This window comes from Nerophis ophidion, linkage group LG20, assembly GCF_033978795.1.
Source record: "Nerophis ophidion isolate RoL-2023_Sa linkage group LG20, RoL_Noph_v1.0, whole genome shotgun sequence".
Lineage (NCBI taxonomy): Eukaryota > Metazoa > Chordata > Actinopteri > Syngnathiformes > Syngnathidae > Nerophis > Nerophis ophidion.
In genome coordinates, this window is record NC_084630.1 from 22,466,666 (window position 1) to 22,480,432 (window position 13,767).

Here is a 13,767-nt window from a genome sequence, read left to right on the forward strand (position 1 = left end):
ATAAATCAAACTGATTTGAAATGTCTTACATTGATGAAAGCGCTCTACAACACCCACTGTAACTTGAGGTCGTTTAGTCCAATCTGCACAAAAATTGGTACACACTTTAAGGAGACTAGCAAGTGTAAATGTGTAAACTTTGAGCAAGATTGGTGGAAAAATGGGTCAGTAATTAAGAAAAAGGTCTTGGTAGAGACACCACAGGTTTAAGCAACTGTTTGGCCATAAATCATTGACTGTGATACAAAATTAAGATTATTTTTACAAGTTTTATTCAGCCAAAAAAAAAGAACATATTTTCAGAAATTTGGAGGTAGTCATCTTTTTCTAATTAGGGTTATGTATATGAAATGGGGAAAATGGCCAAATGAACCTTCCAAATTGAGACATCCATGTACTCCTTAAATGCTACACACAAAATGGTGATTATTTTTACAAAACATGCACCCTGATGTGTGCCCTGTGCTATTATACGATGACATTGTTATTAAAACACCAAAGGTCGCTCCTATGAATCACACTTTTACGGGACTTGCAAGCAGAAATGTGTCAACTGTGAGCAAAATTGGTGGAAAAATGGGTTGGTCATGAAGAAAAAGTTCTTGGTAGAGACACCACAGGTTTAAGCAACTGTTTGGCTATATATTATTGACTCTGTGATACAATATTAAGATTATTTTTACAAGTCTTATTCAGCAAAAAAAAAGAAAAGGTTTTCAGAAACTTTGACATATTCACCTTTTTCTAGTTAGGGTTATGCATAATAAATGAAAAAAAGAAATTGGGTAAAATGGCCAAATGAACTTTCCAAATTGAGACATCCATGTAAGGCTAAGGTAACTCCTTAACTGCTACACACAAAAGGGTGATTCTTTTTACAAAACATGCACCCTGATGTGTGCCCTGTGGTATTATACGATGACATTGTTATTAAAACACCAACATTTGCCACCATACGTGAAACTAATTTGAAATGTAACTTTAGGTCGTTTAGTCAAATCCACGCGAAATTTGGTACACACTTTTAGAGGACTGGCAAGCGTAAATGTGTCAACTTTGAGCAAGATTGGTAGAAAAATGGGTTGGTCATCAGGAAAAAGGTCTTGGTAGAGACACCAGAGGTTTAAGCAACTGTTTGGCCATAAATCATTGACTCTGTGATACAAAATTAAGATCATGTTTACAAGTCTTATTCAGCAAGAAAAAGAACAGGTTTTCAGAAATTTGGATGTATTCACCTTTATCTAATTAGGGTTATGCATATAAAACGGGGGGAAAGATGGGTAAAATGGCCAAATGAACCTTCCAAATTGAGACATCCATGTAAGGCTAAGGTAACTCCTTGACTGCTACACACAAAAGGGTGATTCTTTTTACAAAACATGCACCCTGATGTGTGCCCTGCGCTATTATACGATGACATTGTTATTAAAACACCAAAGTTTGCCTCCATACGTGAAACCAATTTGAAATGTAACTTTAGGTCGTTTGGTCGAATCCACGCGAAATTTGGTACACACTTTTAGAGGACTGGCAAGCATAAATGTGTAAACTTTGAGCAAGATTGGTAGAAAAATGGGTCGGTCATCAAGAAAAAGGTCTTGGTAGAGACACCACAGGTTTAAGCAACTGTTTGGCCATAAATCATTGACTCTGTGATACAAAATTAAGATCATGTTTACAAGTCTTATTCAGCAAAAAAAAGAACAGGTTTTAAGAAATTTGGATGTATTCACCTTTTTCTAATTAGGGTTAAGCATATGTAACGGGAAAAAAACATGGGAAAAATGGAAAATGAACCTTCCAAATTGAGGCATCCATGTAAGGCTAAGGTAACTCATTAACTGCTACACACAAAAGGGTGATTCTTTTTACAAAACATGCACCCTGAAGTGTGCCCTGTACTATTATACGATGACATTATTCAAACACCAAAGTTCACCCCCATAAGTCAAACCAATTTAAAATGTCTTACATTGCTCAAAGTGCTCTACAACACCCACTGTAACGTTAGGTCGTTTAACCGAATTAGCGCGGAATTTGGTACACACATTTACGGGAACGGCAAGCCTAAATGTGTAAACTTTGAACAAGATCGGTGGAAAAATGAATCAGTCATCAAGAAATAGGTCAGGGTAGGGACACCACAGGTTTAAGCAACTGTTTGGCCATAAATCATTGACTCTGTGATACAAAATTAAGATCATGTTTACAAGTCTTATTGAGCGAAAAAAGAACAGGTTTTAAGAAATTTGGATGTATTCACCTTTTTCTAATTAGGGTTAAGCATATGTAACGGGGAAAAAAATGGGGAAAATGGAAATTGAACCTTCCAAATTGAGACATCCATGTAAGGCTAAGGTAACTCCTTAACTGCTACACACAAAAGGGTGATTATTTTTACAAAACATGCACCCTGATGTGTGCCCTGTGCTATTATACAATGACATTGTTATTAAAACACCAAAGTTCGCCCCTATGAATCAAACCTACTTGAAATGTCTTACATTGCTCAAAGTGCTCTACAACACCCACTGTAACTTTAGGTCGTTTAGCCGAATCAGCACGAGATTTGGTACACACTTTTACGGGAATGTCAAGCGTAAATGCGTAAAGTTTAAGCTAGATTGGTAGAAAAAAGGGTCAGTCATCAAGAAAAAGGTCTTGGTAGAGACACCACAGGTTTAAGCAACTGTTTGGCCATAAATCATTGACTCTGTGTCTAAAGATTATAGCAATTTGAGAATGTCTGTTTTATGTGTTTGGTAGCATCTTCCAAAGAGGAATGAGTTGACACTCAGACGTCACCTGGCAGTAAGAAGATAACGACCTTGGTTCATTAGAATATCCACAAATATGTTTACTTACAGGTAAAACCCAAAACAATAGAACATCATGCAACATTTAGTTCATCCAGTTTTTATATTGACAAGGGGAAACTAGTATATGCCATAGACTCATTACATAGACCAAGACTATTTCTCCATCACATTTTGATGATTATGGCTTACAGCCGAAGAAAACCTTGAGTTGAACATTTCTGAAAACCTTGGGTTTGATTTTTAAAATGACAACAAATAAAAGCTAGACATATTCAAGCTGCTATGTAATGAGTTAATATCACACATTCCTTCTCCACTTGAAGTTGAAACGCTAAAATGAATGGTCTTGTAAACGATATTCAAGTTTTGAGTTTTACCTTTACTTCCACACAAAAAAACATAATTTCAATGCTTTTTGCTTCTGTGTCGACCTGAAGAGAGCTCAGTACAAACATTTAAATTTGTCTGAACTGTAACTTTACACATAAATGGCCAATAATGGCAATTTAAATGGATGCCCTTTAACTCATTCTGAGTCGAGCGGTTTCTCCCTGCAGATCAAGTTATGAGGAGACAATGAAAGTGTGACGGATATGAAACATGTGTCTCTTCCTGGGGGGGCCACACTTTTTTGGCAGGGCAGCTACTTTTCAAATGACCTAGTCTACCTTATCCTCTCACACACACACACACACACACACACACACACACACACACACACACACACACACACACACACACACAATCACACACACATGTATTAAGTCAGGAAAAAACACAAGAGGCTATATATCATCCCTATAAGCCTGTTTCACAGGTTTCCCTGCTTGATTTTATAAAAAAACCTGAAAAAAGGCTTGAAGGGATGATATATATTCTGCTCTACCCCGGTATTGAGCACTACATAACAATAACGGATGAACCACAGAAACCTCGACTATATGCATATATATATATCCACATATACATACATACATACATTCATATGAATATACACATGCATACATATGTTTATACACATGCATACATATATATATATATATATATATATATATATATATATATATACATATATATATATATATATATATATATATATATATACACACACACAGTTGTGATCAAAATTATTCAACCCCCACACAATACATATACATACACACCTACATACATATATATAATATTTACATACATACATAGTTTAGATAGAATAGAATAGAATGAACTTTATTGTCATTATATTTGCATATAACGAGATTAAAGACTCCAACTTAAGGTGCGGTAGTGGGAACAAATATGGGGTGCATATATATATATATATATATATATATATATATATATATATATATATATATATATATATATATATATATATATATATGTATATATATATATATATATATATATATATATATATATATATACATATATATATATATATATATATATATATATACATACATACATACATACATACATACACACATACAGTACATATATACACACATACATACAAAAGTTTGGACACACCTTCTCATTTCAATGTTTTTTCTTTGTTTTCATGACTATTTACATTGAAGATTGTCACTGAAGGCATCCAAACTATCACACACGTGAAGTGAAAAACAGTTCAGGTGACTACCTCTTGAAACCCATGGAGAGAATGCCAAGAGTGTGCAAAACAGTAATCGGAGCAAAGGGTGGCTATTTTGAAGAAAGTAGAATATAAAACATATTTTCAGTTATTTCACCTTTTTTTTGTCAACTACATAACTCCTCATGTGTTCATTCAGAGTTTTGATGTGACAATCTACAATGTAAATAGTCATGAAAATAAGGAAAACACATTGAATGAGGTGTGTCTAAACCTTTGGCCTGTACTGTACACACACACACACATATATATATATATATATATATATACATATATATCTTAATTAGATTATCCAGAGAATAGTTCTCGATACCGTGGTAGAGCGCAAACATCACAAGACTACTTCATCTCTACAGAACTGTTTCATGAGGGGTTGCCTCAATAATCAGGAGATTTTGATGGAAGCATTCACATACCGTGATTTATATAGGGCACAGAACGGGTAGTTACAGGCAGGCGTAGGGGCGTGGTGAATGGCTCATGTGTTACTACCTAAGAGGTGTCTAATATTGACTCAACTAATATCGGCCACAAGTTCCTCACTCTGATCAACAAACACTTCCCCAAAGGCAACACCCTAAGAAAAGTAATTAATAAGATCAGCATTAAATTGAGCTACAGCTGTATGAATAATATACAACAAATTATTTCAAATCACAATAAAGCAATTGCAAAAGGGCCGTCTGCCGCTAAACAAAGAGACTGCAACTGCCGCAAAAAACCTGATTGCCCTCTCAACGGGGGGTGCTTACAAACATCAGTCGTTTACCAAGCAAAGGTAACACGCAAGGACATTAACACATCCAACACGTACGTAGGATTAACCCAAGGAGAGTTTAAAGCCAGATGGAATAATCACAAGGCCTCCTTTAGAAACCAGACCTTGCGGAATTCTACAGAATTTAGGGGCCTTTAGGCTTTTGACAGCTGGTTGGGTGCGAAAGTCTGTTAAAAATAATAAGTGTTTCTCGCCTTCCTGTCGGTCGTTTTTTTAATTAATATTGAGTTCGCAGCAGCCCTTGGATGCCGTGAATGTCAATCAAGTGACGTCATAGTGAAGATTGATGATGGCTAATTTTGATGATGACACACACCTATCCCCAGGTGTGTCTTTGGAGGTGGGAGGGGCCTATCCCCAGGTGTGTGTCTTTAGAGGTGGGAGGGGCCTATCCCCAGGTTTGTGTCTTTGGAGGTGGGAGGGGCCTATCCACAGGTGTGTGTCTTTGGAGGTGGGAGGGGCCTATCCACAGGTGTGTCTTTGGAGGTGGGAGGGGCCTATCCACAGGTGTGTGTCCTTGGAGGTGGGAGGGGCCTATCCCCAAGTGTGTGTCTTTGGAGGTGGGAGGGGCCTATCCACAGGTGTGTGTCTTTGGAGGTAGAAGGGGTCTCTACCCAGGTGTGTTTTTGGAGGTGGGAGGGGCCTATCCCCAGGTTTGTGTCTTTGGAGGTGGGAGGGGCCTATCCCCAGGTGCAAGTCTTTGGAGGTGGGAGGGGCCTGTCCCCAGGTGCAAATCTTTGGAGGTGGGAGGGGCCTATCCCCAGGTGCATGTCTTTGGAGGTGGGAGGGGCCTATCCCCAGGTGCATGTCTTTGGAGGTGGGAGGGGCCTATCCCTAGGTGCATATCTTTGGAGGTGGGAGGGGCCTATCCCCAGGTGCATGTCTTTGGAGGTGGGAGGAAGCCGGAGTACAACCCACGCAGTCACGAGGAGAACATGCAAACTCCACACAGAAAGATCCCGAGCCCGGGATTAAACCCAGGACTACTCGGGACCTTCATATAGTGAGGCACATGCACTAACCCCTGTTCCACCGTGTTCTGTATACATTATAATGATCAAAGGCTACTTTATGTAGGAAATATTTGCATGTCAGTCACATCAATGTCGAGGGCTAAATGGTTCAACGTTGAGGTAATTTGTCAGTGAAGATGTATCAGGCAAGGATAATGGTTATTAGTTGCCAGGTGGGATTTATGATCCAGTTGATAATTTGAAGACCGGACTTGGCTTGAAGAAGAAAAAGCATGGACCCAGATTTCCCTCGCCTGGACGCGGGTCACCGGGGCCCCCCTCTGGAGCCAGGCCCGGAGGTGGGGCACGATGGCGAGCGCCTGGTGGCCGGGCCTGTTCCCATGGGGCCCGGCCGGGCACAGCCCGAAGAGGCAACGTGGGTCACCCCTCCAATGGGCTCACCACCCATAGCAGGGGCCATAGAGGTCGGGTGCAATGTGAGCTGGGCGGCAGCCGAAGGCAGGGCACTTGGCGGTCCGATCCTCGGCTACAGAAGCTAGCTCTTGGGACGTCACTGGGGAGGAAAGAGCCTGAGCTAGTGCGCGAAGTCGAGAAATCCCGGCTGGATATAGTCGGACTCACTTCGACGCACAGCAAGGGCTCTGGAACCACTTCTCTCGAAAGGGATTGGACCCTCTCCCACTCTGGCGTTGCCGACAGTGAGAGGCGACGGGCTGGGGTGGAAATTCTTGTTTCTCCCCGGCTCAAAGCCTGTACGTTGGAGTTCAACCCGGTGGACGAAAGGGTAGCCTCCCTCCGCCTTCGGGTGGGGGTACGGGTCCTGACTGTTGTTTGTGCTTACGCACCAAACAGCAGTTCAGAGTACCCACCCTTTTTGGGAACACTCGAGGGAGTACTGGAAAGTTGCCCCCACCGGATGATTCCCTTGTCCTACTGGGAGACTTCAACGCTCACGTTGGCAACGACAGTGAAACCTGGAGAGGCGTGATTGGGAAGAATGGGCGCCCGGATCTGAACCCGAGTGGTGTTTTGTTATTGGACTTTTGTGCTCATCACAGTTTGTCTATAACAAACACCATGTTCAAACATAAGGGTGTCCATTTGTGCACTTGGCACCAGGACACCCTAGGCCGCAGTTCCATGATCGACTTTGTAGTTGTGTCATCGGATTTGCGGCCTTATGTTTTGGACACTCGGGTGAAGAGAGGGGCGGAGCTTTCTACCGATCACCGCCTGGTGGGTAGTTGGCTGCGATGGTGGGGGAGGATGCCGGACAGACCTGGCAGGCCCAAACGCATTGTGAGGGTCTGCTGGGAACGTCTGGCAGAGTCTCCTGTCAGACAAAGTTTCAATTCCCACCTCCGGAAGAACTTTGAACATGTCATTGAGTCCGAGTGGACCATGTTCCGCACCTCTATTGTCGAGGCGGCAGATCGGAGCTGTGGCCGCAAGTTGGTGCCTGTCGGGGCGGCAATCCTAAAACCCCTTGGTGGACACCACCGGTGAGGTATGCCGTCAAGCTGAAGAAGGAGACCTATCGGGTCCTTTTGGCTCATAGGACTCCGGAGGCAGTGGACGGGTACCGACAGGCCAAGCGGTGTGCAGCTTCAGCGGTCGCGGAGGCAAAAACTCGGACATGGGAGGAGTTCGGGGAAGCCATGGAAAACGACTTCCGGACAGCTTCGAAGCGATTCTGGACCACCGTCCGCCGCCTCAGGAAGGGGAAGCAGTGCACTATCAACACCGTGTATGGTGCGGATGGTGTTCTGCTGACCTCAACTGCGGATGTTGTGGATAGGTGGAAGGAATACTTCGAAGACCTCCTCAATCCCACCAACACGTCTTCCTATGAGGAAGCAGTGCCTGGGAAATTTGTGGTGGACTCTCCTATTTCTGGGGCTGAGGTCGCTGAGGTAGTTAAAAAGCTCCTCGGTGGCAAGGCCCCAGGGGTGGACGAGACCCGCCCGGAGTTCCTTAAGGCTCTGGATGCTGTGGGGCTGTCTTGGTTGACAAGACTTTGCAGCATCGCGTGGACATCGGGGGGGGTACCTCTGGATTGGCAGACCGGGGTGGGGGTTCCTCTCTTTAAGAAGGGGGACCGGAGGGTGTGTTCCAACTATCGTGGGATCACACTCCTCAGCCTTCCCGGTAAGGTTTATTCAGGTGTACTGGAGAGGAGGCTACGCCGGATAGTCGAACCTCGGATTCAGGAGGAACAGTGTGGTTTTCGTCCTGGTCGTGGAACTGTGGACCAGCTCTATACTCTCGGCAGGGTTCTTGAGGGTGCATGGGAGTTTGCCCAACCAGTCTACATGTGCTTTGTGGACTTGGAGAAGGCATTCGACCGTGTTCCTCGGGAAGTCCTGTGGGGAGTGCCAGAGAGTATGGGGTATCGGTCTTATTGTGGCGGTCTGCTCCCTGTACGATCAGTGCCAGAGCTTGGTCCGCATTGCCGGCAGTAAGTCGAACACATTTCCAGTGAGGGTTGGACTCCGCCAAGGCTGTCCTTTGTCACCGATTCTGTTCATAACTTTTATGGACAGAATTTCTAGGCGCAGTCAAGGCGTTGAGGGGTTAAGGTTTGGTAACCGCAGGATTAGGTCTCTGCTTTTTGCAGATGGTGTGGTCCTGATGGCTTCATCTGACCGGGATCTTCAGCTCTCGCTGGATCGGTTCGCAGCCGAGTGTGAAGCGACCCGAATGAGAATCAGCACCTCCAAGTCCGAGTCCATGGTTCTCGCCCGGAAAAGGGTGGAATGCCATCTCCGGGTTGGGGAGGAGACCCTGCCCCAAGTGGAGGAGTTCAAGTACCTAGGAGTCTTGTTCACGAGTGAGGGAAGAGTGGATGGTGAGATCGACAGGCGGATCGGTGCGGCGTCTTCAGTAATGCGGACGTTGTACCGATCCGTTGTGGTGAAGAAGGAGCTGAGCCGGAAGGCAAAGCTCTCAATTTACCGGTCGATCAACGTTTCCATCCTCACCTATGGTCATGAGCTTTGGGTCATGACCGAAAGGATAAGATCACGGGTACAAGCGGCCGAAATGAGTTTCTTCCGCCGTGTGGCGGGGCTCTCCCTTAGAGATAGGGTGAGAAGCTCTGCCATCCGGGAGGAACTCAAAGTAAAGCCGCTGCTCCTCCACATCGAGAGGAGCCAGATGAGGTGGTTCGGGCATCTGGTCAGGATGCCACCCGAACGCCTCCCCAGGGAGGTGTTTAGGGCACGTCCAACCGGTAGGAGGCCACGGGGAAGACCCAGGACACGTTGGGAAGACTATGTCTCCCGGCTGGCCTGGGAACGCCTCGGGATCCCCCGGGAAGAGCTAGACGAAGTGGCTGGGGAGAGGGAAGTCTGGGTTTCCCTGCTTACGCTGTTGCCCCCGCGACCCGACCTCGGATAAGCGGAAGATGATGGATGGATGGATGGATGGATGGATGGACTTGGCTGTTCATCATTTGGACTCGCAGCTAGGCGTGAGGATAAGGACGTGGCTTCAAATGATTCCCTCGTCATGGACTAATCCCATCTCAAGCTGTCCTTTCAGACTATGTCAAAGACTCTGGATAAATCTTCAGGTTGTGACGCCTCATTTGTGGAAATATTCCAGGCCGTCTGAGCATTAAGGCCAACGTTGGCGCCGCAATTGATCTGCGTTCTTAAATAAGCCGGGAGAGCGAGAAGTGATGGAGAACAAATTAATATTTTACAAGTCTGGAGTCCGGAGGGCTGACATGAAACTTCTTCCAGACTATCTGCTCACCTTTACTTCCTGCTTAATAACCCTGGGCGACCATCCCGAGCCTGACTGTGGACAAACACAAACATTCTTTTGACGGACCACAGTGGGGTCTCTGGGGGTAAAACCTGGTCTATTGAGGGCCGCATTGCAATCATGGCTGCGCTCTGAGGGCCACATGTAACAGTGAATATATATACCGTACATACACCTGTAAAGAACATGATGTCATGGCTTTCTCCAGTTTCCAATCATTTCTACAACTCTTTTTTTTTGTGTGATGTAGTGATTGGAGCACATACTTGTTGTTCACTTAAAACATTCATGAAGTTTGCTTCATTTATGAATTTATTATGACTCTACTGAAAATGGCAAAAGTATACATACAGCAATGTTAATATTTGCTTACATGTCCCTTGGCAAGTTTGACTGCAATAAGGCGCTTTTGGTAGCCATCCACAAGCTTCTGCTTACATTTTTCACCACAAAATTGCTGCAGTTCAGCTTTTCTGACATGGACTTGTTTCTTCAGCATTGTCCACACCTTTAAGTCAGGACTTTGGGAAGGCCATTCTAAAACCTTCATTCTACCCTGATTTAGCCATTCCTTTACCACTTTTGAGGTGTGTTTGGGGTCATTGTCCTGTTGGAACACCCAACTGAGCCCAAGACCCAACCTCCGGGCTGATGATTTGGGTAGGTTGTCCTGAACAATTTGGAGCTAATCTTCCTTTTTTATCATCCCATTTACTCTCTGTAAAGCAGCAGTTCCATTGGCAGCAAAACAGGCCTAGAGGATAATACTACCACCACCAGACTTGACGGTAGGAATGGTGTTCCTGGGATTAAAGGCCTCACCTTTTCTCCTCCAAACATATTGCTGGGTATTGTGGCCCAACAGCTCCATTTTTGTTTTGTGATGAAACAAAAATGGAGTTGTTGGGCCACAATACCCAGCAATATGTGGGCCTGTTTTGCTGTTGTAAATTAAAAATAATTGGAAACTCAAGACAGCCATGACATTGTGTTCTTTACAAGTGTATGTAAACTTTTGATCACAACCGTATATATTATTATATATATATATATATATATACAGTATAATATACTTTTTATCCATTGAATTCATGGATAACTTGATTTGGAAATCAAGGTGTCAAGCAGATATTTAGGTATTTATGTCGCCAGGGTGTACACCGCCTTCCGCCCGATTGTAGCTGAGATAGGCTCCAGCGCCCCCCGTGACCCCAAAGGGAATAAGCGGTAGAAAAATGGATGGATGGATGTATTATTTGTATCACTATTAGTATTTATTAATTATTTTTAAGTTATTGTTTAATCACCAAAAAGCTTGGGAAATCCTGTCGTGTATGACTTTGGAAAAAAAGTTTCTATCAGGGGGTTCTAAGGAGCAGCGACATGACTTTAGAAGAAAAGTGCATCAGGACGTTTTAACGAGCAGCGACATGACTTTAGAAGTAAAGTGTCTATTAGGGCGTTCAAACGAGCAGCGACATGACTTTAGAAGAAAAGTGTCTATCAGGGCGTTCTAATGAACAACATGACTTCCGAAGAAAAGTGTCTATCAGGACGTTCTACAAGCAGTAACATGACTTAAGAAGAAAAGTGTATCAAGGCGTTGTAATGAGCAGAGACCTGACTTTTGAAGAAAAGTGTCTATCAAGGCGTTCTAACGAGCAGCGACATGACTTGAGAAGAAAAGTGTCTATCAGGGCGTTCTAATTAGCAACATGACTTCAGAAGAAAAGTGTCTATACGGGTGTTCTAATGAGCAGCAACATGACTTTAAAAGAAAAGTGTCTAGGCGTTGTAATGAGCAGAGACATGACTGGCCTGGGAATGCCTCGGGATCCCCCTGGAGGAGCTGGATGAAGTGGCTGGGGAGACGGAAGTCTGGGCTTCCTTGCTTAGGCTGCTGCCCCCGCGACCCGACCTCGAATAAGCGGAAAAAGATGGATGGATGGATGATTTTAGAAGAAAAGTGTCTATTGGGGCGTTCTAACGAGCAGCAACATGACTTTAAAAGAAAAGTGTCTATCAGGGCGTTCTAACGAGCAGCGACATGACTAGAGAAGAAACGTGTCTATCTAGGCGTTCAAACGAGCAGTGACATGACTTTAGAAGAAAAGTGTCATTTAGGGCGTTCAAAAGAGCAGCGAAATGACTTCAGAAGAAAAGTGTTTATCAAGGTGTTCAAACGAGCAGTGACATGACTTTAGAAGAAAAGCGTCTATCAGGGTGTTCTAACGAGCAGCGACATGACTTCAGAAGAAAAGTGTCTATCAAGGCGTTGTAATGAGCAGGGATATGACTTTAAAAGAAAAGTGTCTATCAAAGCGTTGTAATGAGCAGAGACATGACTGGCCTGGGAACGCCTCGGGATGCCCCGGGAAGAGCTGGACGAAGCAGCTGGGGAAAGGGGAGTCTGGGCTTCCCTGCTTAGGCTGCTGCCCCCGCGACCCGACCTCGAATAAGCGGAAGAAAATGGATGGATGGATGGATTGGGAATTTTAGAAGAAAAGTGTCTATCGGGCCGTTCTAACGAGCAGCAACATGACATTAAAAGAAAAGTGTCAATCAGGGCGTTCTAACGAGCAGCGACATGACTAGAGAAGAAAAGTGTCTATCAAGGCGTTGTAATGAGCAGAGACATGACTTTAGAAGAAAAGTGTCTATCGGGGCGTTCTAACGAGCAGTGACATGACTTTAGAAAGAAAACTGTCTATCAAGTTGTTCTAACGAGCAGCGACATGACTTTAGAAGAAAAGTGTCTATCGGGGCGTTCTAACGAGCAGCGACATGACTTTAGAAAGAAAAGTGTCTATCAAGTTGTTCTAACGAGCAGCGACATGACTTTAGAAGAAAAGTGTCTATCGGGGCGTTCTAAAGAGCAGCGACATGACTAGAGAAGAAAAGTGTCTATCAGGGCTTTCTAACGAGCAGCGAGATGACTTTAGAAGAAAAGTGTCTATCAGGGCGTTCTAACGAGCAGCGACATGACTAGAGAAGAAAAGTGTCTATCAAGGCGTTGTAATGAGCAGAGACATGACTTTAGAAGAAAAGTGTCTATCCGGGCGTTCTAACGAGCAGCAACAGGACTTTAGAAGAAAAGTGTCTATCAGGGCGTTCTAATGAACAACATGACTTCTAAAGAAAAGTGTCTATCCGGGCATTCTAATGAGCTGTAACATGACTTAAGAAGAAAAGTCTCTCAAGGTGTTGTAATGAGCAGAGACATGACTTTAGAAGAAAAGTGTCTATTGGGGCGTTCTAACGAGCAGCGACCTCGAGGAGCTCCTGCTAAATATGGAACATTTGGCAGAAATACCGGACAATTCTACAAACTTTATGGCTGGCTCATATCGTGGTCACTTCGTGATCACGTACGACCGCCAGACACTTCTGGATGTGGACATATCGGGCCGTTTTGGACTGATAGACGCGTGCTTGCTAGACCTGCTAACTAGCACGGGACTACTTCGCCGGCTACATCCAGCGGCCTGTGAAGCAGCGGAGTATAGTAGCAGCGGAGGCCGTCTACGGAGCAGACGCCAGCGGTGTGATCGGAAACGCGGATGCCGAGCGGGGCTAAAAACAAAGCAGAAGGCTAATCCCCACAGACACCACTTCCCTCCATCCTGAAGCCGGATTTAAATGGAAGATGCGAGACTACTGGGTAAGGAGTCAGTTAAATTAGAACAAGTTTTTTCTGCTTTGAGTGTTTCAGAGTTGGACATGTGTTCTACTGAGGTGGCTAACTATGATGCGTGCAGTTTATCAAAG

The 13,767-nt window shown here is 44.3% G+C and overlaps 1 protein-coding gene across 2 annotated transcripts in view; it reads right to left on the reverse strand.

The window, feature by feature from the left end:
- ctnna2 (catenin (cadherin-associated protein), alpha 2) overlaps positions 1-13,767 on the reverse strand; it is an 820,127-nt gene that overhangs the window by 401,181 nt on the left and 405,179 nt on the right. The gene's annotated exons all lie outside the window — the stretch shown is intronic.